Source organism: Dromiciops gliroides, chromosome 4 (genome assembly GCF_019393635.1).
Source record: "Dromiciops gliroides isolate mDroGli1 chromosome 4, mDroGli1.pri, whole genome shotgun sequence".
NCBI classification, from domain to species: domain Eukaryota; kingdom Metazoa; phylum Chordata; class Mammalia; order Microbiotheria; family Microbiotheriidae; genus Dromiciops; species Dromiciops gliroides.
In genome coordinates this window covers 56554164-56580983 of record NC_057864.1, presented here as the reverse complement: position 1 = coordinate 56580983, position 26820 = coordinate 56554164, and the positions used below count along the sequence as shown (strand labels likewise).

Here is a 26820-nt window from a genome sequence, read left to right as displayed (position 1 = left end):
GATGCAGAAAGTGTCTTCCTTCACAGGTCCTTTCTAGTTAATTTGGGTATTTATAATAGTCAAAATGACTTAGGCACTCAAAATTGTTCTTAAAACAATATTGTAGGGGCAGCTAGGTGGCGCAGTGGATAGAGCACCGGCCCTGGATTCAGGAGGACATGAGTTCAAATCCAGCCTCAGACACTTGACACTTACTAGCTGTGTGACCCTGGGCAAGTCACTTAACCCCAATTGCCCCCCCCCAAAAAAACCCCAGCCAACGAAAGAAACAAAAAATCCCAACAATATTGTACTTACTGTATATGATGTTCTCTTGGTTCTGTTCCTCTCCATTATTTTGTGCAAGTTTACTTATATTTCCCTAAAATGATTGAGCTCGTCATTTCTTATAGCACAGTGGCTTTCCATCACAATCATACACCACAACTTGTTCAGCTATTCCCCAATTGATGGGCATCCTTGCAATTTCCAGTTCTTTCCCACAAAAAAGATTGCTGCTATAAATATTTTGGAACAGATAGGTAGGTTCTTTTCCTTTTTCCCTAATCATCTTGGGAACCAGACATAATCATAATATTGCTGGGTCAAAGGGTATATAGGCAGTTTGATAACTCTTTGGGCACTGTATCTTGATGTTAAGAGGTTTAAGAAAGTCCTCAAGCACATCGGGTGAAAAAGTCCCTTTGGAGAACTTATGTGAGGACATGCATGACAGTTGCCTAGAATGAGCAGACAAAGTGCCGTTTGTAGTTACTCAATATCTATTTTGTTTTGTTTTGTGTCCTGGCCTAGATATATGATTTTATAGTTCTAGGGAACTCCAGTGGGGAAACTCCTTTTACCAAAGCAGTTTGTCAATTGTTCAACTTCTAACTTAGTTTGCTGGGCCACTTAGAAGTTAAATGACTTGAACTCAGGTGTTCCCGAATTTAGGACCAGGCTTCTATCAACTACTCCCTGCTGTCTTTGAGGCCCTTAGATATAACAGGCAGTTATATCTAACTTTGTGAGATTCCTGCCTTGTAATTAGGAAGATTATTGCCTAATACTAGGTGGTAAGATCACATAATTAGAGAATTGGAGCTTGGGCAGGGACTTTAGGGGCCATCTGGTCCAACCTTTACTTGAAAAATACGTGCATCTGATCTTAGAGATCTTTACGGAGAGGTGGCCCCATTATCTCACAAGACACCTATTCTACTCTTGGGCATTTTTGGTCATTAGGAGGCTACTTCCTCCCCAATATCAAGCCAAATCTGTCTTTTTGCATTTTCCATCCAGTTCTCCTGAGCCATTTCCTTCTCCAGTGGATTAAGGCAAAAAGAGGTTAAATGACTTGTCCAGAATCACACAGGTAGTATGTATCTGAGACCAAATTTGAACTCAGATCTTCCTGACTCCAGGCCAAGGCTCTATCCACTGAGCAACCCAGCTGCCTCCCCATCCTGCTTGCACTCTGTATATTCTCCCACTTATCAATGTTCTTCTTAATCTTTGGTGCACAGAAGTAAGATTTAAAGAGGTTAGAGCTCTCATTAGAGGCATCTGATGGTACAGTGGATAGAGTGCTGAGCCTTGAGTCAAGGAGTTCTGAGTTCAAGTCTAGCCTCAGGTACTTACTAGCTGTGTGACCCTAAGCAAGTCATTTAACTTCCGTTTGCCTGAGTTTTCTCAGCTGTAAAATGGGGTTAAGAATAGCACCTAGCTCATAAGATATTTGTGAGGATCAAATAAGACAGTATTGGTAAAAGTTTTTACTTTAGTACAGTGCCTAGCACATTCCAGGTATTATATAAATGCTTATTCCTTTCCCCTCCCAGTGTACAGTGGTCTCTTAAGCTCCCTAAACCTGGAAGCTATGCCTCCTCTTAAGGCAGATCAAGGCTGAATTAACTTTTTTGATTGCCATGTTATACTATTGATAATACAGCTCACTTAGTTGCCCAGATCTTCTTTCAAAACATTTGTCTAATCATGCCTCCTTCACCTTAGCACCAGTTAAGACTATGGTGGGTTCATTCTGTATGCTAGGACTTTGTATTGAAACACCTGGCAATTCATTTTATACACACACACACACACACACACATGTATGCATGCATATGTCTGTGTATGTGTATAGCTATGTGTAAGTATATAGGTATATGTATGTATATGCATGCATGTATATTGATATGCGTGTATACACACAACACATGCGTGCATTGTATATGTGTACAATATATATGTATACATGTCTATCTGGTGTTTAATACATGCTTATTGCATTGAATTAAATAGATTATATATAGACTATAGACTAAAAGAGTTGAATGACCAGAAGGATTATGGTACCAACAGAAACAGAGAGATAAGGAAGAAGGGAAAGGGACTTTTTATTAGTTTTTGTTTTTTGATGGGAAGGGAAAGAGAATCAGTTTCTACTTGAGAAATTTTGAGTTTGAGATGTTGGAAAAACAATGATTTGGAGATAATTTCCAATAGGTGATTACTGGAATTCAAGATGTAGACCAGGGCTGGATGTATTGATTTGGAAGTCATCTTTATGGAGACAGAAGTTGAGCCCTTGGGGATCACTGAGAGAAGCTTCAGAGAAAGAAGAGAAAAGGGTCCAGTACAGAGTTCTGGGGTATCCTTACTCAGAACTGGTGGGTCATGGATTCAGTAAAGAAGACAAAAGAACAGCTAGACAAATAGGGTGATGATCAACAGAGAACAACATCATAAAAACCCAATAAGGAGAGTATTTGGCAGAGGGGGCAGTTAGTCTATTGGTATCTGAGCAGGAATCTTCCTTACAACATCCCCAGCCTTCATTTTAGGACTTCTAACAAGGAGCAAGCTACTATCTCCTGGTTAAGGAAGGTATTAGTAACTGAGCACTAGTAATCTTGAGTGTCACATGTCCTAGGTCAGTGGTCTTGTCTTTCAACCATGCAGTTTGTTGACTAATTGTCTACATTTTATAAATGTGATATAATCAGCTTATGTGAACAATGAAAGGGAAGTGAAAATAAAAACATTAAAATAGGAATAATAAATACCAAAATAATAATAAAATAAAAATAGGGGCCAATTGCAATCGTCTTTGCTGGTTTATATTTCAATAGGTATGTAATTCTCTCACCTGGGTTTGCTCTACTCTGAGGATATTTGTGGGCATAATTAGTCACAAAAGTCTCAAAATGTTTTTCCAAAACATTGCCTTTCAGTCATTTTAACTTTAAAAAAATAAAATAAATGTGGGTCATGGCATTCTTGTGGGAGGAAGGGAAGTATGTAATAAAATCACAAAATAATGAAAGGGGTTTTGAGCAGCCAAAGAATTGGAAATGGCAACCTCAGAATGGGGATTTCCCACAACTCCAGCTGTCCTGTGTTTGGTAGGACAGGTAGGTGAGCACAAGAGGCTTACAGAATCTTAGAAGTGGAAAAGATTTCAGAAGTCATCTAGGCTACCTTACAGTCACATGTCAGGAAATTTAGATACTGGGCAGGAACTTGTCTTGGTTGTTATTGGCAGGTGGCTGAGCTCCTGGTGGGCTGTCCTCCTGTTCTTCTGGAATTATCCATGGAATATTAGGTTTCTCTTCTGTTGGCTACCGTCACATGTCACTAGGATGCCTGGGCCATTCTGTCATGTTTACAGGTTGCAGGGGAAAATATCAACTGGTCTTTTGGGCCCCCAGAGCCAACATTCTGCAAGGAGGACTCATTTGTCACTCGATTATTTCCATGGCCTCCCAACAGGGCTTAGCACTTCTACTCTCTCCCTTCTCTAATCCATCCTTCTTCACATTACTGTCACTTGGGTCCTCTTTACCCAGAGATCTGGCCACACCACTCTTTTTGTGCCAAACCTATTTATGAATGACTCTCTAATGCCTCACAAAAATATTTAAAACTCCATAACATGGCATTCAAGGCCATCTACCATTTGGTGCTATTCTCTCTCTCTCTCTCTCTCTCTCTCTCTCTCTCTCTCTCTCTCTCTCTCTCTCTCTCTCTGCCTTTCTCTTCTTCTCTCTCTGTCTCTCTCTGTCTTCCTCCCTGCCTCCCCCTCTCTGTTTCTCTCTCTCTTCCTCTCTTCTTCTTCTTCTTCTTCTTCTTCTTCTTCTCCTCCTCTCTGTGTCTTTCATTCTCTTTCTCTGTCTCTGTTTCCCTGTCTCTTTCTCCCTCTCTGTCTCCTTCCCTGCCCCCTCTCTGTTTTTCTCCCTTTGTCCCTCTCTTCCTCACTTTGTCTCTGTCTCTGTCTTTCTGTGTGTGTCTCTCTCTGCCTCTTTCTTCCTCACTCTGTCTCTCTGTCTTTGTCTGTCTCCCCCTCCCTTTATTCCTGCTACCCATGGCACACTTCAGATTAAAATCACTCTCTAACCCCGCCCCCCCCCTCCAAAGCATTATATAGCTTTTGCTTTAGGAATCTCAGTGAGGACGAAAGGACTACCTTTGGAAGTGGCCTGCTCTGCTCTCAGAGAACTATATCTGGCAGGAAGTTCTAACTTACATCAAGCTTGAAACTGCTTCTTCGAGCTTTCTGTGTACTAATCCTAGTTCTGTTCTCTGGGTCCAAGCAGAACGAGTCCGATCCTTCTCAATTCTTTGAATTACTTGTAGACCTTCAATAACTGAAGACAGGTATCACAACCCTCCTCCCCCCCAAATCTTCTCTGCAAGCTGAGCCTCCTCAGTTCTCTTAGAGCATGCACTCTAGGCCCTTGACTATTACCAATTTATTATTTGTTTTCCTGTCATGTCTGACTCATTGTGACCCCATTTAAGGCTTTCTCGGCAAAGATACTGGAATGGTTTGACATTTCCTTCTCCAACTCATTTTACAGATGAGGAAACTGAGGTAAACAAGGTGAAGTGACTCACTCTGGGTCACCCAGATAGTAAGTGTCTGAGTCCGGATTTGAATTCAGGTCCTCCTGACTCCAGAGCCAGCATTCTATTCACTGCGCCACCTAGCTGCCTATTTTTTTTCTAGTTTCTTAATATTCTTTCCAAATGGTGGTGTATAGAAGTGAGCATGGTACTCCAGATGTGAATGGTCAAATCAGAGAAGAGTTTAGCAGGGCTATTATTCCCTGCCTCATTCTAAATACTGTGCTTTTCTTAATGCAGTTCATGGAACCCTGGGCCTGAAGTCAGGAAAAACCAGGTTTGAGTACTGCCTCACACACTTAAATGGCTGTGTGACCCTCCCTCACTTAACTGCTATCTGCCTCAGTTTCCTCATCTCTAATACCTCCCTCCTAGGGTTGTTGTGAGGATAAAACAAGATAATATTTGTAAAGTTCTTTGCACACTTTAAAGAACTAAGTCCTAGCTCCTCCTAATACTCACTTAGTCTCATATTACACTAGGTTGGTCTAGGTCCTATCATACTGTTGGTGCGTACAGAATTTGCACCCCCTCCCCCCACTTACAAATGATTAGCTTTCATCTCCCTTTCTGTTCTACCTAGCCTTCTTTCTCTTCCTTGAAGGAAAAGAGGTGCTTTTCCTCACAGCCTCATGGAGAAAAGCAACCCAAGTCACATTGCTTTTGTGGCAACTATTAATTGCTTCCTGAATTTGTAGAGCATAAATAAAATAGGTTGCCAGGGAATGAATTACTGAGTGGATAAATGCTGCACCATTAATGCATTGCTAACCTTGACCTCTAAAGATGACGTGTGATCCAAGAGAGCTCTCAAGAAACTTACCAGAACCCATTTCAGCTGGAGGTGATGTGTTTTAAATCCTCCAGTAATGCAATGAGAGGAATCAAATTAGATAATAGTTTGCAGAAACCTGATGGGCAGGAAGCCCTACCCAGAAGAGTTTCATCCCTCAACATTATCATACTGCACAGTGTTGGGGCCTACCTGTGTTCCATTGGTCCTCACTTGTTTGTTGGCACGTATTTGCATAGTGACCCCCCCCCAGCTGGAGTTCTAGGTCCACATTTCATCCTTCAGGTTTGGGCTCATTTTGTCAATTTTATTTTATTTATTTATTTCCCTAGCATTTCTCTTTATTTGTGTAGTATTTAATATTTCCATTAGAAGGAGAAATCCCATTTTCTTATATGTTGTAGCTCTAATTTTGAATTCATATAGAAGGACGGCAGGAAGAGGTCAGAGATTTTGATAAAAACATGGGATTTAAAATGGGAAGGAACTTTAGAGACTTTAGGCTCAGTCCTGTAATTTTGTAGATGAGCAAACTGAGGCCCAGAGAGGGTAGATGATTTTGCCGAAGGGCGTACAAATAATTGCATCCATTCCTCTATTCTTCTTTGCAGTGGTCTCCATTAAGATTTTTTTCAGAGAACCACATCCAGGTGTAGCAAATAGTTTGGTGGGTTCTACATGCATTTTCAAATGATTTGTATATCAACCCTACTTTAAAAACAAATGGAAAAGTAATTTGTATATCACTTAAAGGATTTAAAAGCAAGATACGTACATTATTTCATGTCTTCCTCATAACACCATGAGCTAGGTAATTATTCCCAAATTGAGATCAAGGTTCAGAGATTTTAAAATGATTTGCCTATGGTCACATAACTAATAAGTGGCAAGGTGAGCTTTGAATGTAGGTCTTTCCAGATCCAAATTCCAGGCCTATAGCAAACATATTGGAAGTATTTGGTATTCCTTTTCCTGGATTACTTACCCTAACAATGCTCTAAGAACAAATAGAAGGGTCCAAAGAAATGTTTGAACTCTAAACCAAGCTGTTCTATGAGAAAGAGAAGAGAAAAGCAAGCTTACACAGCAATCCATATTTATATTGTAAACCTACTAAGTTCAAGATGCTTTGTTACAAGTGCCATGGAGATATAAAGAAGTATAACTATTAAATTCAACAACTGATTATTGAATTCAATTCAACAAACATTTATTTCTTTAAACATTAAATTTTATCATTTATTTTTATATCACCAACAAATCCCAACATATCCTACCTTCTTCCTCTTCCTGCAGAGCCATTCCTTATAACAAAGACTTTAAAAAAAATCTGTTAAAGAAAATGAACCACATCTTCAACAAAATCTGACACTATATTCAGAGTTACACACACAGAGTTCTAGGATACTTTGAAGGGTTGGAGGGTTTCTTTTCTAATGCCTTTATCTCAAGCCCCCACCAACTGTATTTCACCCACTGTTAGGTGCCAGTGACTAAGAACTCAAAGGAAGATCATACACAAATTGAACATAAGATAGTAGCCAGGTGAAGAAAAGACAGAGGAGAAATATGGGGAGGGAAACAGGTATACAAGGAGCAAAAGGTTAAAAGAAGAGATACAAGGGCCCCAAAGTTCACCTTTACTCTCTTCATAATCTGGGAGACCATGCTGATTAGAGGTTGCAAACACCATGTTGTCATGAATGAGCTTATTTATGAGAAAAAATTCTATGTGTGAGCAACAGCTGTTCTTTAGACTAACAAAAAATCTCTCTTGTAGGAGCTGGAGTAAGTGGGATTTAGTTTGATGGGGTTGGTTTAAGGACAACAATACAAAATGAGCTAGATAATTCTCACTTCACTGGTTCATTAAACACAGGTAGTGGATTTTAACCTCTTTGTACCGAGAAAGCAATGAAGAACTGCATGTGGGATGCTCTGTGCCCTTGTTATATTTCTTCTTATCTACTTAACGCTAATCAACTCCAGGTGTTTTACTTTAAAACTGACATTGACAGTGGGTAGCTAACAATAGCAACAGAAAGATTTCCATATACTTAGAATGCTTGTCCAGGGTTTGGGCTAGCCATGTTGTCAGTTAGGACATTAGTGAAAATGGAATAGCTTGAATTAATCCTTACACTTTTACACCACTAACTAATGCCCCTGTGATTTAAGACTTTATAGAGCAAACGGGGCAGGGGGCGGGGAGGGGGGGGGATTTGAATGAACTTCACCCCTGGGAGGATTGACCTTGGATGAAGTGGTGGGATTTTTGTAAAGGAGTATATAGGACAAGTTTAGGACTTTGGCAGAGGAACTCAAGAGATCCCAGGGCACTTCCCTCCTGACTGCTTTTATCTCCATGCCAGGGGGTTTTATCTGCTTGATCTTTTTGTAAATTGCTTTTACTTCCTTGAACATTGCCTTTGTTCTTCTTATTCTGTTATTTCAGTCATTCTACTCTTTGTGACCCTGTTTGGGATTTTCTTGGAAGAGATACTAGAGTGATTTGTCATTTCCTTCTTCAAGTCATTTTAAAGATGAGCAAACTTAGGAAACAGGGTTAAGTGACTTGCCCAAAGTCACATAGCTAGTAAATGTCTGAAGCTGGATTTGAACTTTGGAAGATGACTCCCTAACCTAAGACCTGGTACTCTGTCCAATGTGCAATCTAGCTCCCCCGAGCACTGACTTTACTTGGGGACTATTGAGCCTATTTTTGTTAAAGAAATGGATTATTTGAACCCTTGGACTCTGAGTGTTCCATTGCACTCCAATCATGGAACCATGACTGGGATACTTTTTTGTGGTCAATCAACAGAGTGTGGGAAGGGAAAGAGATTTTCCCTTGTGTGCTTATTGGGAAGGCTAGAAGAGGAGGAGGCAAGAGGGTCTTGCTTAGAAAATGTGGACAGAGCCAGAGAAGAGATGAGAATGGTCAGATAGAGGAGGACCAATGAAAATCTGGCTAAGGTTGACGAACTGTGAAATTCCACTAGAATGTGGGAGTATAGGGGCTATGGTTTAGCAAGTAAACATGAGACTTGCTGAACAAGGTGACAGAAGAGAGAACAGGGAGGGATAGAGCAGGGGGAGCAAAGGAAGATGGGAGGAGAGCCCAGTGTGGGGAATAAAATACTCCAGTAAGGGACATTTAGAAGGAGTAATTTAAAGGATAGAAGGTTGAGATTCAGAACTATTCTCCCCCCTTACTCTATGGTCCATCCAAACCAGCCTTCTTCTCTTCCTTACATATGACATCCCATGGCCTGTCTCCATGTCTTTGTTGTCTTCCATGCCTGAATTGCATTCCCCTTCCCCCCCTCCACCCCATCCCCACATGTGTCATAGTTTTCCCTGGTCAGTAGAGGAGTCTACAATTTAGAGAGGATGTTGATAAAATGGAGAGTACCCAAAGGAGGGAGAAGAAAATGGTGGAGGGACTTGATATACTGTCATGTGACAATAGGGTGAAGGAATTGGGTCTGTTTGACCAGCAAAAGAGAAATTTTACAGGGAAGAGGGTAGATAGCCATCTTGCAGTGTTTGAAGGGCTATGATAGAAGAAAGATTAAATATGTTATTTTTGGCCTCCAAATATAGAAGTAGGATCATTGGGTGGGATATTTCAAAAAGTCAATTTTAGGCTTGATATAAATAAAGATGTCCTAATAATTGGAGCCATCCATGAATGGAATGGACTGGTTTCAGAGGCCAAGAGTTTCAGCCTTGATGAAAACATTTGAGTAGATGTTAGATGATGACTTGTTAGTGATACAAACTATGGAGAAAATAGCAGAAACTTCTTTCCATAACATCAGATATATATGTGCGTGTATACATATATATATATACATATATACATATATATATGTATACACACACATACACACATGTGTGTGTGTGTGTGTGTGTGTGTGTGTGTGTGTATCAGAGATCTGAGATCTTCCAATTCTGGAATTCTTCTTGCTTCTGGAATTCTTTCACTTATGCATTCTCTCATTCATTCAGTTTTTCATTTTGGGAAACAACATGATATGGTGGAAAGAACATTGAACTAAGTATAATAATACTGGCTAGTTGTATGACTCTGGGCAATTTACCTAAACCTGTCTCAGAGGTAGTTTTCTCATCTGTCAGACTGAAATGATACTAAAATATGCTCTATCTCACAGAGCCATTGTAAAGATCAAATGAGGTCATCTATAGGAAGGTGTTTGGCAACATGCTATAGAAGTGTATGGTATTATTTTTGTCATCCCTGTCAGTAAGTATGAATTGAGTCCAAATTCATACTAGGTACTATGAAGGAGCAAAGTTTCACTCCTGTGGCCTATTAGGGGAGAAGGAAGGAAAGAAGGGAGAGAGGGAAAGAGGAAGGAAACAGACATTTATTCATGTGGCAAGAAGTGTGTGCTAAGTGCAGGGAATACAAAGGCAAGCACAAAAAAGATGATTCATGCTCTCAAGGAGTTTACATTCTAATAAAAGAAAATCATGCAAAAGAAGGAGCTGAAATATATCTGTGTTTTGGACCACCCAAGGGCTGAAGGTTAGCCTGGGCTCTTGCATAAAAAGGAGGCTACCAGGAGGAACTCATCAATGGGAGAAGGGGAGCAGTCTTATACAGGAAAGTTCCAGGTTGAGAAGGTTCCAGGGTGAGGAGGTCTCAGGTGCTAAGGGAAATTCTAGGAGGAGACAGCATGATATGGAAATCTCAAGATGAAATGGGGGGATTGCTGCTCTGTCATGGGAACCTTTTCTATCTAGAAAACCTGAAAGACTTTGTTTTCTCTTTGCTCAAATAGAATGACATCTCAAGGTACAGAGGGAATAGGAATTCTCAAAGAAAAAATAACTCACATTTATATAGAATATTCTTTGTAACCCTGTGTGGTAGATAGTACAGGTGTTACTGTAATGTTTGAAGAACCTTTAATTTCATTGGTATGAGACCCACATGTGTGAATCCCCTCTATGATGGAGATCACAACTCAACTATAATTTTATATAGAATAATTGATTTAGAACAGAACAGACCTTAGAGGTGGGGAAACTGAGCCCCACCAGATTTAAGTGACTTGTTCTTTTGTCATCTCTTTAAAATGGACAGTGGTATGTAGAATTCTAAAAACAGGGGCCCTGGACAAAATCTTAGTCTTGAAAGAAATTACATTTAGGGAACGACTCACTTCAGACTAGAGAATTGGTTTCTTGAAGCCTTCTTGGAGTCTGCCAGGAAGTTTGAGCATGATTTTTGAAGCCCCAGATACATCCCTTTGAACCACAGATGGTCTTGGTCCCAAGCACCAAGGTAGTACTGTGCTCTAATGTTCATAGTGATGCCCATGGTGATTACTACCATCCTGATGGCCCTGCTCTCCCAGCTTGCTGGGAGAACTGTGTTATTTCACATGGAGGCGTTGGCTTGTGGAGATGTTTGCTGCCTTCCTTAGGGAATTGCCTCCCTTGCCTCTGTCTGTTTGCTGTTAACTCTCTTAAGACTTGGCAACAAAGTTGGAGTTGGGCCTTTGCCATCTTCAGTATAACCACCAGTCACCTCCCTTTGGGCCACCCAGTCAGTGTTATGTTCTTAAGGCAGTGTGGCCCAAATTATGTTCTATGGAACCCAAATTCAATGTGCATGGGGTTTTCATGACAGGATTGTTATAGCATGATTTTCTAGTATAGAATCAATATTTTAATCCAAAATATGAAATTATTTAGGTATGAAAATATGTGCAACAACTTTTGTTGTGAAAATAGGCTTCATTCCCTCAATTTACTTCCAAAAGTTTATTCCACACCTCTTTAATCCATATTCTTTAGAATTTCTTCCCTGGCATTTGTGGGATCTGTCCCTATTTCAAGTCTCAAAATATTCCATGGCTAAATTCATCCTAAAGTATAATGGAAAATAGCAACTGAAGTTTTAGTCAAGTTGCTCCCATGTGACTTTTCTTGGCCAAAAAAGCAAATGATGGAGAATAATTAATTAATGGAGAAATAGCTTCACTTTCTAAAGATGATAGCCTCAGTGCTAATTTGGGATCTCAAAAAAGAGGAAAACAGTCATGGCTACCTAATCTAATTAGAGTGTAATCTAATGACAATGTTTATTAATGGTATACAGATCACTGGTGGAACTTTTATTTACACAAAAATGAGATAAGGAGACACGTGTGTCTTTCTCATGAACACCCGTGGGTAATAATATGGATAGGGGTTGGGTAAATGAACATGTAATCACAACCTAGATAATTGGTTCTTCTCAGACTTTAGTCCAATAAAGAACAGCCAAATGTGAATAGGGTCTGTGAGAGTTTATACTGGGGTAGACAAAGCAGAGCCAGAGTCTTTTACAAAAGTACCCATCTAAGGTAAATGCACCCTAGGCTACCTTTGAATATGCCTAGCATGAATTGTTTAGATAAAGATAAATACAAAAGTTGATAGAATTCCTTTGGCATCAGGGGATCCTGTACTCATGTATTCATCTATCATTCCAATTGGATTGGAGTGACAATTGTTCTACATGTTCCCTTTTTTCCTTCTAGGATGAGGAGTCCTGTTTAACCAGCATGCACTAGTGTTCTTAAAATACTTCATCCATCATCCATTCCAGTCCCTCATTAATAAGCCTCTGAGCAAGTTTTCTGCTCTTTTACTCTCTCCCAATCAACTCTATACTGGCATGTAGAGTCTTTCTCTCTAACATACAGATCTGATCACATCACTGGTCAAAAGTTTTCACTGTTCTTCCCTTGATTCCTCCACCCATTGCCTTCTGGTAAAGTCCACATTCAAGAGTGTGTAACATTCCTGCCCCTTTATAATCTGGCCCTAATCTAACCTTCTAAGCCTTAGCTCCCATTTGGCTTCATTTCCACTATTTTCTTTCTTTTTTCTTTTTCTTTTTCTTCTTTTTTTTAAGTGAGGCAATTGGGGTTAAGTGACTTGCCCAGGGTCACACAGCTAGTAAGTGTAAAGTGTCTGAGGCTGGATTTGAACTCAAGTCCTCCTGACTCCAGGGCCAGTGCTTTATCCACTGCACCACCTAGCTGTCCCCATTTACACTATTATCCAGCCAAATTGAACCAACTGCCCTCCTCTAACCCATTTTAACTTTTCCAGCCCCTGCACTTCTATATATACTTTCCTGCATGTATGCAATGCTATCCTTTTTCTTTCTCTACCTATTGGAATTCTACCCATCTTTCAAGGACCAGTTAAAACGCAATCCCTTTCATGGTGATCCAGCCAATCAGAAATGATTTCTCTCTTCTCCAAAATCTCATGGCATTGTGCATACCTCTTTTTATGGAGTTTTCTTTTGTAAATTATATTTATATATATATATATATATATATGTGCATTTGATTTCTTCCCTAAGAGACTATGTATTTCTGCCAGTGCCTAGCCCAGTATATTATACCTCATAGATAGTTTGTTTTTGTTTTTGTTTTTTGCAGGGCAATGAGGGTTAAGTGATTTGCCCAGGGTCACACAGCTAGAGTCAAGTGTCTGAAGCCTGATTTGAACTCAGGTCCTCCTAAATCCAGGGCCGGTGCTTTATCCACTCCTAATAGATAGTTAATATATTTTTCTGGAATGACTGCCTGATTGATCAATTGAATGAATGAATGCTAGCTAGAATTGACATGTGCTTTAAGGTTTAGGAATATCTCAGTTGAGCAAATGAATGAAATGTGTGTGGAAGGGGCAGCTAGGTGGCATAGTGGATAGAGCACCGGCCCTGGATTCAGGAGGACCGGAGTTCAAATCTGTCCTCAGACACTTAACACTTACTGGCTGTGTGACCCTGGGCAAGTCACTTAACCCCAATTGCCTCACTAAAAAAAAATCACATACTCAACCTTCTATTTTGCAGAAAAGAAAATAGCACAAAAAAGGTTGGATGATTATGTAAAGTCACGCAGCAAGATAATGGTAAATCTTGGACTAGAACACAGGTTTCTTGATTTTGAAAGATAGGATTTATAGCTGGGTTGGATTTTAATCCAATCCCTCATTTTATAGGTGGCAAATGTGTCCAATATCATATAGGTAGAGAGTAGAACTGGGATTCAAATTCAGGTTTCTCTGACCCAAGATCCAATGTTCTTTTCCTTATACTTGAAGCTCTCCACCTTTCCCACTCCAGCCAAATATGATGGCATGGATCAAAGACACCATAGAATTCTTCCAAGGCTTTTAATGTGATCCTTTGTATTTTGGGTAGCCACTGATTCATGTATCCGATAACTTCCAAAGTAATATAGAACCCCAGTCAATGGCATCTTCAGGAAGTTTCTATAATTTTAACATTTTAATTCTGAACCTCTCTCTTAGGTGATGATAGGTGGGCTCTTAGCTTCTTGGCTGTAGTACATGGAATCCCAAGGGGCAGGTTCTCTCCCCGGTGAGGTTCAGGACTGAGCCAGATCGGATTTGGGAAACTGGCCAGATGTTTTTAAGAGTCCATTTCAGCGCATTTATGCCTCAGGCTCACTCATGACACTGAGAATGTAGCATGAGAGTGACTAGGCTAGAAATTGTTCTTGGCACATAGGAGATATTTTTTCACATAGTTAGGAACTTCAGAGCAGGTATTTATCACTTTCCTTCTGTCTGATGTCGTATAGTTGTACAGAACACACATTTCCAGGGACACTCAGATGAGTAGACGGGATTTACTCTGGCCACTGTAGAACGAGCTTGTGGTCTTTTGCCTCCTTAGCATTGAGTTAGGAGGAATTTTTGTGCTTCAGTCCTCCTCTCTCCTCCCCAAGTTATGTATTTATTTAGCCAAGATAAGTCTCAAGAAATCTCAGAACCTCCTAGAAATACTAGAACCTTGGTTGTTGGTGATGAATAAAAGATCCTTCAAGGGTACTTTGCATAGTACAGTGGAAAAGATGCTGGTTTTGGAGTCAGAGGACCTGGGTTCAAATGTTGCTTACTTGTATAACCTTTGGAAAATCAATTAATCTCCCTGGGTCTCAGCTTTTGTTTGTAAAATAGGAAAGCTTATCTGGATGATCTGTAAGATCTCTTCCAGCCCTAAATCTGTGATCATGTGATTTTGTAATGGATCTCATTCCTGTGTATATAATGGAATCCCAAGAACAAAGCATCCTTCATGTCAACTGTAGACTATTTAAAATAAGGCATCAGATGGAAGATTCAGGAAGCTCTCTTATTGTGAGATGCTGAAATTCTCCCCTCACTTAGCAGAGCGTCCAACCGAACCTGGGTTTGGGCTCTATTTAGGAGCAAATATAATCCTGGATTTTGTCTCTTTACGCTGACCCTCCAGGGGAAGTCAGTAACGATACCTCTATCTTCTACCAAAAGACACTGGAACATGCATTTCATTGTAATTCAGTTCAATAAACTCCCACTATGAGTACAGAACTGGCCAGGTGCTGAGGGAGAAACACAGACATCCAAGATAGGGATCACACCTTCATAAGCTTAATTACTATGCAAAATGGAATTATAGCTCATAGAGCTGGATGGGATCTGTTATTTATCTGAGGCCACACAGCTAGTAAATGACAAAGCATGGTATGTATGGTGGAAAGAATGCTAGACTTAGCAGGAACTGCTCAGTGATGCAGTGGATAGAGTTCTGGGCTCAGAGTCAGAAAGACCTGAGTTCAAATCCAGCCTCTGATACTACCTGGTTATGTGATTATGGACAAATCACTTATAACTTCTGTCTGCCTCTGTATTCTCAACTTTAAAATGGATATAATAATACTTCCTTCCCAGGGTTGTTGTGAGAAGTAAAGAAGATGCTATGCGTAAAGCCCTTTGCAGAGTGCCTGCCACATTTTAGGTCCTTAGTAAATGCTTAATTCCTTCATTTCTCAGAATCAGAGGACTTGGTTTCATTCCCGCCTCTGACAATTACTTTTCTGCGTCTCAGTTTCCTCAGGTAGAAAGAAGTACCAGATCTGGCTGGCAGCTTGGTAAAGCCCATGGCCTTCTTCTCAGAATTGAGTTTTCAAATAATTGAAGGAAATGCTAAATTTTAGGTAGGGTTAGTGAAAAAAAAAAAAGGTTTATTCCCATCTAGATACTCTGAAATTTATTCATGGACCTCTTGAGGGTCTGTGGACCCCCAGTTAAGACCCCCTTGTTTGTCTTTTGCTGCTTCGGTGACATCATGGTAATAGATTCTCTAAAGAAATAATCTTTTGCAAAAAGTATTTCTGTTTCCTGGCCACGTCATACTCAATTTCCATAACAAGAGTGCCTGATTGTGTGGAAAAAGGAAAGCTGGACATTTTGTGACTGATTTGTGATTCTTTGATTTGTGATTCTTTGATTCTGCCATTTGAGTGAAATTAGTCTTTAAATCTAACAACTGTTAGGCTTCCCTACCTCAAATGTCACTTTCTTATTTCTTTGTTCTTTTTTTAATTTTATTTTGTCTCAGTCACTTTAGTTGGAAAACTCTCCCTCATCTTTTTAATCATTTACTCAAATAAGTGCCATTTTCTTCTAAGAGGTATAAACCAGGGTTGGAGGGTAAGGAGAACAATTATTAGACCACGACGTTTGCCTTCCTCATTCCTTGCTCCCTTCCCTCTTCCCCATGGCTTATTTTATTACATGATCACTCAAGATCACCTCCAACCCTGATTCTCCACTTTTCAAGGCCAGGGCTGACTTCTCTAAGATTCAGGAAGAATCACAGACCCAGAGAATGGGAGGAATGGAAGAGATCTTAAAGATCATTTAATACCACCCCATTATTTTATCACCTAGGAAACTGATTCATCCAAGGTCATATTGGTGACAGAGTGTTCTTATCTTATAACAGTGACAATATAGCTAGGTCAACGGGCAGGGACCATTTTTCCCCCCTCAGAACCTGGGCAGAGAAGAAGTGATCATTGCTTTGGTCAGTTGTGTGGATATAACTGAGTTTGGAAGAGTTGGGACAACACTGTGAAAAGACACCTTCCTTCACTTGACAAATTGCCATTGACCAATTCCGCTAGAGAGTTGCTTTGTGATTTATTAAAGCTGGTATAATCTTTGGCTTAACCCTTTCTCAGCATTCTGATTCTTCTTCTTCACCATAGCTTGAGTATATTCCTTCTGTTTTATGTTCATCTGGGCCTGTTAGTTGTTCTTAATCACCAGCACATGTTGGCCCCATCTCCACAGGGCTTGGGGACTTAACAGTTATGTGTTTGGGAAGTGAGGAAGGGAGATCAGCACACTGGTTTTTAAGACCCTGGTGATGTCAGGTGCATTTTTCCCATGCAGAAAAGTTGTTGGGTATGACACAGGGAGAGGTGAATTCAGAATTACTAGCAATTGTCCGCAGGCTTTTTCTGAGATGGGTGTCTCATAACTAGGAGAGTCTCTTGGGAGAATCAAGGTGGGGTCTTGAGAAGGTGGAAGAACCATCATTATTGTTGCATTCTGCTCAGAGGTGGAGGAGACAAGGATGGGTCATGCTCTTAACATCACAGACTGGAGATAGAAATATGAGCTGTCAGTCTACACGCCTCCTCCCAAGGCTTCCTTGGATTTGCCCCTGGGGGCCTTCAGTAGGCAGAAGGTGCCTTCACAGTGCCAGATTTTTGCTATTAAAGTTGATCCCATACATCAGTAAGTGGAAGGCAAGCCTTAAACTTCAGGGTCCAAGAGGGATTGAACAGCTCTCAAAAGCAGCTCATGCCAAGGGCTGGGGAGGGGGGGGGGACTCCCAGTGTGTTTGTTGCTTGGGATCCAGGAGTTAGGGCTCAGCATCATTCACTCTGTCAGGGTATCTCGATGTTAATCACTTCCAAATGCCGTGGATGCAGGGAGGGGGCTCTTTTCCCCAATCACCCGAGGAATGTCTTGACTTAGGACGGAAAGGGAGGTTTTCCATGAGCAGCTTCTCTTTCCAAAAGGGACCGGCAGTAGAATACGAGACGCCCATGAGCCTCTCCTAGCATCATCTATAATAATAACCATGTCTAAGAAACAGAGAGAGAGAAAAAAATAATCCAGGGCAGTGTCAGAACTCATCCATTGACCTACAAGGTTCTTTTAGGATAAACCACTGGCCAAGAAGTGACACCTTATGTATAGACTGAGCTCTTTTTGTAAGACAGACTGTGTGTGTGTGTGTGTGTGTGTGTGTGTGCATGTGCTTGCATGCACATGCATTGGTATAAATCTATATTATCCCTAGATAGATATACATCACGTGGCATGTGCATCACTCACACACAAGCATTCAGGCCCATTCACTCTAGGGTACTTTGGGAAGGAAGAGAAAAGAGAGCCAGTAGCTTGAAAAATTCCTTCCTCCTATATCCCAATTCAGTCCAATTCAACAAAAATGTATTAAATGTCTGTGCCAGGCACTCTGCCAGGGGATACAAAGGCAAAGCCAAAATATTTCCCTGTCCTTGAGGACTTTATGTTCCATTAGAGGAATACATCGTGAAAACAGAACTCTGATACTGACATCAATTCGAGCCCCCATCCCTATAGTCACAGGGATGGTCCCTGGCACTCCTCCACATGCACTCTCTAGAGTTTCCATGGGCTGGTGATAGGATCACCTTATCTCTGAGTTCCAGGACACCTCAGAAATTATCTCAGACATATTACGGGTGATCTGCCTACCTGCTTTTAAAAATATATATTTTTTTGATAACTCTATTTGAAAATAATTGGTTGTCTTTGGAATCTTGTGCATTTTATCACATGCCCTTAAAAAACATCATTTTTTGAATGGTTCTATAAAGCTCACCAGATTGCCAGAGGGGTCCGTGATCCACCCATAAAGGTGAAACACTCCTGATCCAAGACAACCCCGTCCATGAGGCTGGAGTGTTTTCTCCAACTTCGGTGTCAGTAGGCAGAGGTGACTTCACAGTGCCACAGTGAGCACTGCAGGGAGAAGAGCAGAGCACTGAATTTGGAGCTAGAGCGTCCATGATTGAATCTAGTATTGATAATGATAATGGTAGCAATGATGACTAGCATTTATATAGCACTTACTAGCTGTCAGGCACTGAGCTAAGGGCTTTATAAATATTACCTCATCTCTATTTTACAGTTGGAGAAACTGAGAAGTTAGATAACTTGCCCGGAGTCACACAACTAGTATCTAAGATCAGATTTGAACTCAGGTTTTCCTGACTCCTGGCCCAGTACTCGATGTACAATGGAGTAACCCTAGATGAATCTATCATTTGGCCTGTGTGACTTTCATCATTCTCTCTGGACATCAATGAATTACCTAATTTGTAAAATGAAGACAGTAGGATCTATGGCCTTCAGTGCTAAAGTTATATTATCTAGTCTTGAGAAACTAGCTAGTGGTCTATCCTGAAAAACCAACCAGTCACCCACCTACCCACCCACCCACCCAACCAACCAACCAATCAATGTTGGCCTAAATAGGTGTGATTTCATGTTGCATTATTACTTTCAACATTGTGACAGCATCTCTGCTTCTGTTTTTGACATAGATGAATAACTTCCTTTTTATATTCTTTAATTCTCCAGTGAGAGATAGGGCATCATATTAGATAGAAGCTATTTTTATGAAGCTAGGAAGATCTGGGTTCAAGTCTTTCCTTTGACATATAACAGATGTGTTTCCCTGGGAAAGAAACAAACTGTCAGGGTCCTAGATCAAAACATGCAGAGAAGGAGTTTCTCATCTGGAATTTCTCTGTACTCATTAAATCACAGGTTCATTCTCTATTCTTGATTCTTTATTGGTATCTGAATGAAGAGCAATTCCATTAAGTTCTCTCTCTCTCTCTCTCTCTCTCTCTCTCTCTCTCTCTGTGTGTGTGTGTGTGTGTGTGTGTGTGTGTGTGTGTGTATCTATCTCTGTCCCTCTGTCCCCCCACTCTCTTTCTTCCTCTGCTTTAGAAGGGTTTGGGCCTTACTGAAGAGGTTCAATGACTGAAAAGTGGTCAAGACACTTTTCAAAACCATGGTTATTAGTGGTAGTAAGATTCTTACTTGCCTGTAACATGGTTTCATTCATGCATTAAGTCTATGGGTCAGCTTGAATACATGGGGTTCATAGAGGGGAATGGCAAGACAATTATTTTTAGTATTATCATTTTTCTGCCCAATTCTTTAGCACAAAGATAAGATACTGCATTAACCCAAACCTATGGAACGAAGCCTTCAGGAGGTTTATGAAGAGAGTACTTGAAATTGGCCAGTGAGATTTCAAGCTTAACTTCCACCTTGTAAAATCTAAACAAAACAAAATAAAAACACCTTGATGAAAAGGCAGTTACCAATTCATGAAGAAATTGTGTATAAGCTCCAGCATTAGTGGCAAACAGGAAGATATTCCCATATGACCTGGTGGATTTATGTGTATGTATAGGTGTATGGGTGTGTGTGTGTGTGTGTGTGCATGAGAGAGAGACAGATTCCACTCCGGAACCACAGAAAAGTGAATAGGATGGTGAAAAGGCTGGAGACCATCCTTTAAGAAAATTGGAATGTTTAGCCTGGGCAAGAGAAGACTTAAGATGTATCAAGATAGCTGGGGTTTTTGTGTGTGTGTTTGAAGGGCTGCCCTTTTGAAAAGGGATCAGACTTGTTCTTTATGGACATAGAGGACTGAACTAGGCGCAATGAATGAAAGCTGCAGACAAGCAGATTTGGGTTCCATTAAAAACAAAACAAAACAAATGTTCCTGACCCAACAATGAGTTGTCCCAAAGTGGAAGGAGCCGTCTTGCAAGGTTAGAAGTTCACCATCATTGTAAATCTTTAAGCAAAGATTCCATTACTGCTCATAAAGGAAACTGTAGATTCTTGGCAGGCTCCATCTCAGACTAGGTGACCTCAGAAGGTCCCTCCCTACTCTGAGTTTCAATGATGTGTCCCTGATCAGATATGTGAGATGATACTATATTTTAAACTTGTTTCTTTTCTTTTCTTTTCTTTTCTTTTCTTTTCTTTTCTTTTCTTTTCTTTTCTTTTCTTTTTTTTTTAGTGAGGCAATTGGGGTTAAGTGACTTGCCCAGGATCACACAGCTAGTAAGTGTTAAGTGTCTGAGACCAGATTTGAACTCAGGTCCTCCTGAATCCAGGGCCAGTGCACTATCCACTGTGCCACCTAGCTGCCCCTAAACTTGTTTCTTAAAAAAAAGAATTGTATGGATGTATTTTGTTTTTATGTCAGTCATTTCTGCATATCAACCTTCTCCTCTTCCAAACTGAATCCTCCCTCTAACAAAATAGTTAAACAGAAACAAATGATACAATGACCAAGTCTGACAAGGTATTAAGCATTCTGCCCCTGTAGTCTCTCACCTCCTTGCGGAGAAGAGGGGAATCTCTTTCATTATGTTATCCACAGCCAAGATTGGTTATTAAATGTATTCACATTCCAGCTTTTAAACACGTTTCTTATCTAAACCGGCAAAAATTTTCTCTGTCTCTGTCTCTCCATTTCTGTCTGTCTTTCCTTCTGTTTCACTAACTCTGCTTTTTTCTGTTTTTCTCTTTCCTTCCTGTCTTTATCTTTCTCTCTCTCCTTCATTCTTTTCTCTTTCCTGTTTTCTGTGCTCCAGCTCTTGGATAAACTGGCATATCTTCCTGAGTTGTTCAGAAGAATAAATGGTGTGCCATTTGTTTCTCTGTCATTTCTGGATTGGGAAGGGAAGTTCTTCCCACCTCTCCTGGACTGCAGGATTCCCTGTTGCTTCGCACCAGGGAGTTCACATTACCACTGCCCATATGCACATCCACAGCATCTGTCTTCTGCTGGAGAAAACACATGGAGAGTTTCTGGCAGCAGCCACAGATGACGGCCAACCTCCTGCTGACCGCTGAGCTCTGTGTTCAGTTAGGCCACGGGGAGAAAGAGTGGAGGTGCATGGCCTGACACAGATCAACACCATCAGCGATTCAGCAGAACTGCTGATAGTGTGAAGTCACACCAAAGAAACCATGTTATATGTCAGATAATCTCTGGGAAAGAACCTGAGTGTGAAATACCTGCACTGCTCATGTGTCCACCAACCTGCCCCTAGGGAAGGCCAAGAGAATTGACAACATTGGACTTATTAGCATCCTAGTCCAATTTGAACATAGTTGTCAGTTCTAAGATACTTCCTCAATGTGGGGCAACTAGGTAGTATAGTAGATAGAGCACTGGCCCTGAAGTTGGGAGGACCTGAGTTCCAATTTGACCTCAGAGACTTATTAGCTGTGTGACTTTGGGCAAGTCACTTAACCCCAATTGCCTTCAACATCCAGGGCCATCTCTAATTATGTTGTATATCTTGCCACTGAATCCAGATGGCTCTGGTAACAGCCCTCCCTCACTTAAATCCAATTCACTACAGGTCATGACATGACTCCGATGTCATGGTCCTTTTCTAGAATGAAGGACAAATAACAACAACTTTCCCAACCTCCCAAAGCTTGAATTTTGAAACTAGGGAGGTGGGAAGGAGCAGCAAGTTGTTGGTAGTGAGGGAAATCTGGTGGGGATCAGGGCTGGAGTGTGTGCAGTTGGGTGGGCAGGCAGGATGAAGTTATAATATGGTGAAGATTTATATGCTAATCCCTCAGAAATAGGCAGTAACCAGAAAGAGGCTCAGGAACTAGCTACGTAAAGTTCACATATGGGTTTCACGTGTGCAGTAATGTCTCATCGGTGAGCTTTTGCCTACAACATCCTCACTGTCAGGCCCTGCATTTCCTTTCTTCATACCTCCCCAACCCATCCTATTGTTCAGGGTCTGCAAAAGTCTATGAGTCAGGATGATGCCAAAGGCAGAAAGATACTAAATTTGAAATTGGCACAGTTGTGAGTGTCTATAGGCCTATGGGTAGGCCAATAGTATATTAAACTTGGTTTTCAAGGGAGAAGGTGATGTTTAGACTTCAAGATAGTTAGGTTAGCCAGGGACTGATTCAGATGAAATGGTGGCAACATACAAAGCTCCTCTCTGGTCACATTTCAATCCTCTTGTGAGAGATTAGCTAGAGAGGGAGAGGTTTGACTTTCCGTACATCTTTAATTATTGGTTCCAAGGCAAAGGCAAGTTATATGAAACTCATGTGAGTTTGTCAAGGTCATCTCCCCTTTAGAAGAAAAAAAATACAACACAAAGACTTCCAACTCCAGCTTGTTCCCAGGAATAGCTAATAAATCAAATTTCACTTGTACCAAAAATTTTATAGTCTCTTGGATTCCATTGTTACTGGGTCTGACCTTTAATGCTTAGTTGGAGAGAGCAGATTGCAAAGAGTTCAGAGGATCCTATGGCCAAAAATTCTAAAGGATAAGTCAGTTCAAGAGGGCTAGGAAGCTCTTAAGGATGAAACTCTGAATATATAAAGGGAAACAATTCCTATGAGAAGGAGAAGGGGGTTTTAGAAGAAAGGTTTTAAAAAATGTGGATTCATACAGAACTCAATGAACAACTCATATTCTTAGATTTTTTTTTTAAAGAAACAAGGTAGAAGTAAAGACAAATTGGAAAAGAAAAGGGCAGCATGGTCCTACAAGAATTGTGTCAGGAATGCTAAAATTAAGAATGGATGAATGAAGAGGCATTCATTACTAAACACTTACTCTGGGCCAGATTGAGTCCGGCAAGGAGATCTAAGGATAAGGAAAGTGAATTTCTAAAAGCTATATTAGTGTAAAGAGCATGAGTAAAGAAAGAAATGGTTGGTCAGCTACTCAGTCTATATGGGATGGAGATAAGATGACAGAGGAAAGTCGAAACTACCCAACTTTCATTTTGCTACAATTTCCTGTGCCAAGGAAAATGTTCTTTGGATTGGAAAGGACATGACAAATATGGCTAATAGGGAATTAACTTCCAAGATAAATATGGCTATATTGAGAGATCACCTAGGAGCTCTCAATGAGTCCAAGTAACTAGGCTTGGATGAAGTACTTCCTGGGAGATGTGATATCATTAAACCACTGTCAATGATCTTTGAAAGATGGTGTAGAATGGGTGAGGCACTACAGGACTGGAGAAGGGAAAATATTCTGATTTTTAAAGAAAGATTAAGAAAAAACTACACAAGTGTAATAGGCAGCCTTGAGAGCTAATGGATTCTTTCTCAGTAGTTTGTGGCTGGGTGGTCACTTGTGTCTGTTATAGAGTGAATTGGGTGAGACAAGATGACCCTAAGATTTTGTAAGTTTCCTGAATCCATCAAAGTCTCCACTTAACTCTCCACTCACTTTGCAGCTTTGCCCATTCAAAATAGGACCCATTTAAAATGCCTTTAGAGGGGGTACCTTTTAATGAAGTATTTTGTAAAAATTCTTAAGCACCATAGATTTTTTTCAATTTGAAAATACCATTTAGGCTATATTAGCGTCATTTATGAGGCTAATATAGGAAATATAGAATAGTAGCAGGAAAGGTTGAATGCCCAATCTCCTTGGATTGAGTATGTTTCCCAGGGCACTTGTACAGTAGCTTAATTTTTATATAATTTTTCTTTACCTCAATACTTCACATTGTCTTGCCAAGGAGAAGATATAAATGTTTGTGGATTGACTGTTTGCTGCCTACATGCAGCTCTCCAAAGGTGGAAGAGTTCTTAAAATCTTCCCTTCCTTCTCTTCCATTCTCACTGCTTTGCAAAACTTAATAACTTTGAAATTTTATTTTTTATTATTTTATTATGTTTTAAGACTTTGTCTCTCTGTCTTTGGAAGGCCATGTGGCCCAGAGGATGGAGTGCTGGACCTGAAAATCAGGAAGACTCACCTTCCGGAGTCCAAATCTGGTTTCAGACTAGACCTTGGGTAAATCACATAACCATGTTTGCTTAGTTTCCTCATCTGTAAAATGAGTTGGAGAAGGAAATGGCAAACTACTCCAGTACCTTTGCCAAGAAAACTTCAAATGGGATCATGAAGAGTCAGACATGACTAAAAAAACTGAACAACAATGACAACAACTTTTTATCTTGTGTAAGCTGGAAGTGCACTGGCTACTCATGGGCCCAATTGATTGACATGGGAGCATTAACTTGTCATGTATTTCCTACCTGTGCTGGTTTGCTCTCCTTAGTCATTTTGATGCTCCTCCCCACCAGCCACCACTACCAGGGGCTCAACATATTGGTGCCAGACTTATTGCTGACACTAAAAACACTTACCATGCTCCAGCTCACAACTCCTAAGCTCAGGTGACCCACCAGACGCAAACTCCCCAGTAACAGGCATGAGAGGTATGTACCACCACATCTGGTCCTTAAAGAAGTCTTTAAAAGTTAGTTTTTAAAAAAATCATAATTATTATGTTTATTATCAGCAGCTATGGTGCCAGAAATAGAGAGAGACCTTGAAATTAGGAAAGATAAGATTGGTTGAAGAATTAGTTCTACTTTTTGTTTGGTATCCCACTAGTTTGTTTCCTGATGCTTCTCCCACTGTCATATCCTAAGCCCCTCCTTATTTCAGTACCCTTCTCCTTCAGGGATTGAAAGTTATGCCAATTCCCTCTGCCTCCCCTATCTCCACTCTACAAAGATACTAGCCCTATATGTTATTCTTTTAGTACTCTGCTCTCTCTTAGGTGACTATGAATAATAATGAGTCAATTATATGAAACATTTCTTATTAATGCCCTATCTAGGTAATGGGTTAACTTTCTCAGGAAGGAGAAGAGGTGTTTTATTTTTTGTTTGTTTGTTTGTTTGTTTGGTTTGGTTTTTTGTTTGTTTGAGTTTCCTCATCTTTGAAATTGGAGATCATTATTCAGTAATGCTTATCCTAATTACTTCACAGGGCTTTAATGAAAACAGCATGTTGTAAGCCTTCAGGTGCCATATAAGTGTTGGCTATTATTTATACAACTTGTGATTATATCTCCTAGCAATGGAAGGTAAGGAAAGCAGTATATTGTGGTGGAAAGAGTATTAGATTTGGCATTCTGGGACCTATGCTGGAGAGCTAGTTCTGCTTTTCATTAACTGTGTGATCTTGGGAAAGTCATTTACCTCTCTTGGCCTTAATTTCTCATCTATCAAGTGAGGGGTTGGACTGGATGAATTTTAAAGTTCCTTCCAGCTCTGATTCCTATGATCCTAAGGAATAGATAATACAAAACAGATAATCCATCATTTACACTGGAGAGGCTCTGGCTTCATTCCAACACATACTTATGCAGACTCATCCTCTTCTGTGTCAGATCCCAACCCTCTCAGCTCAATGCTTTGATCAATGGCTCAGTCCTAGTGGGGGATGAGGCTTCTGAGAGTTAAGATGATACACACACACAAAGATACTGAACTCTAAGGTTTGACAAACTCTGCATGTCATGACTCCATGACCCTAAGAATTTATTATTGTTCAGATCAAATGTTTCTATGGTGAAGTCTTTGAAGATCATTGGGTTCAAGTTCTCCCTCTCTTGTCTAAGGACAAATCAATTCATCTCTCTGATACTCAGTTTTCTCATCTGTAAAATAGGGATAATAATTTACCTTCCCTCACAGGGTTGTTTAATGGATATTATGAAGTAATGTATGTTTGTCTACATTTTTTCCATACCTAACTGCAGAAATCCTTAGAAAGTTCTTCAGCCTTTTCAGCAAGAACTGTCCTGTTCTATCTTGCATATGGGACCTCCTCTTTCTATCCATACAAGGAAAAGGGAAAGGGATAAGTAGAACTCATCATTAGATTGTAAGCTCCTTGAGGGCAGGGACTGTCTTTTGCCTATTTTTTTTTATCTCCAGTACTTAGCACAGTGTCTGCCACATAGTAGTCACTTTATAACTATTGAATGAATGAGTTCAAGGAGTGTCTTCTTGCTACTTCATAAATGGTCCAGGAAACATCCTAGGCAGATGGATTCATTTACTACTTTTAGTCTTTCCAGGAGATTCTTCAAGACATGCCAATCCAACTCTCAGTAATATTAACTTCAATTTTGAAAAAAAAAATTCATTTTAATATTTGGGTAGTCTGATAGAAGTGGGGGGTATTTGTCTAGCTTTTTTTCCCCCAGGGCAATGTGGGTTAAGTGACTTGGCCAGGGTCACACATCTAGTAGTAAGTGTCAAATGTCTGAGGTAGGATTTGAACTCAGGTCCTCCTGAATCCAGGGCCAGTGCTTTATCTACTGCGTCACCTAGCTGCCCCC

The 26820-nt window shown here is 40.4% G+C and overlaps 1 protein-coding gene across 2 annotated transcripts in view; it reads left to right on the top strand.

Moving 5' to 3' along the window:
• The window catches only part of LMX1A (LIM homeobox transcription factor 1 alpha), a 189911-nt gene that overhangs the window by 38592 nt on the left and 124499 nt on the right, over positions 1 to 26820 (top strand). The window lies entirely within an intron of this gene.